Source organism: Crocuta crocuta, unplaced genomic scaffold, assembly GCF_008692635.1.
Source record: "Crocuta crocuta isolate KB4526 unplaced genomic scaffold, BGI_CrCroc_1.0 scaffold227, whole genome shotgun sequence".
In the NCBI taxonomy this organism is placed as follows: Eukaryota; Metazoa; Chordata; class Mammalia; order Carnivora; family Hyaenidae; genus Crocuta; species Crocuta crocuta.
This window is the reverse complement of record NW_027531903.1, coordinates 420,978-421,895: the sequence shown is the minus strand read 5'-3', so window position 1 is coordinate 421,895 and position 918 is coordinate 420,978.

Sequence of the window (918 nt, the reverse complement as noted above, 5' to 3'; positions counted from 1 at the left end):
CTTAATAAAACTATAATATGTGAAACACTGTTATGCATTTCCATAGGCATTACAGAAATAGCTACTAAAGTAGTTTGTAAAATGTGACTTTTAATTTTATATACCTAAAACTTTTTTTAAGGTATTTATAATCTCAACTACTTGTCATTGTTCTATAACTGAAATAATATTGTAGACTTGAGTGAAAGAGTTAATAGTATAATTTGAAACTTCCATGAAAATAACAAATAAAACATAATTGCAATCTTCTGCATGATTAATAGGCTAGAATTACAGTTTTAATTTCATCATGCAGTGTGTTAACTATGGTCTTTTGGCTAAATAAATTTAATTTCCTAGGAGATCAAGCTACTACTACATGAATGCAGTTTCTAAATACCTCATATTGTTATTTTTAATTTAATACCTACTGAATTTGATTAATGGTTTACTTTGATTAATTTTATTTTCAAAAGATCCTGGCTGAAAAACTTTATTTTATTAAATATCACTGCCTGAACAGAGTAAGGTAGTGATGAGCTATCTTAATGGTATTTTGATGTATATGTTACAAAAGTAAAATATAATTTGATGTGTTTCATATTATTGCCCATAATCTTAGGAAATTTTTCTAAAGTTGTGATAATATGAAATAGAATCTAAATTAAAAGAAAAAAGATCTGAAAATAAGGTGCACATAAACATTTCAACCAACGATGTAAAGTACAGTTCTGGGGAAGATTTTGACAGAAGCCATAGGACTCAAAATGTTAAAACTAATTCAATCTATTTCAATCCATCTTTAGTAAAATCCCGGCAGAGTGAATCTATATATTCTAGTTGTATGCATACGATTTTTGGAAAAGCAACTGTTAAACTAGTTATATTTCTGAGTATGTTCAATTTCTCCACAATTCTCTTTATATTTCAACGCATTCT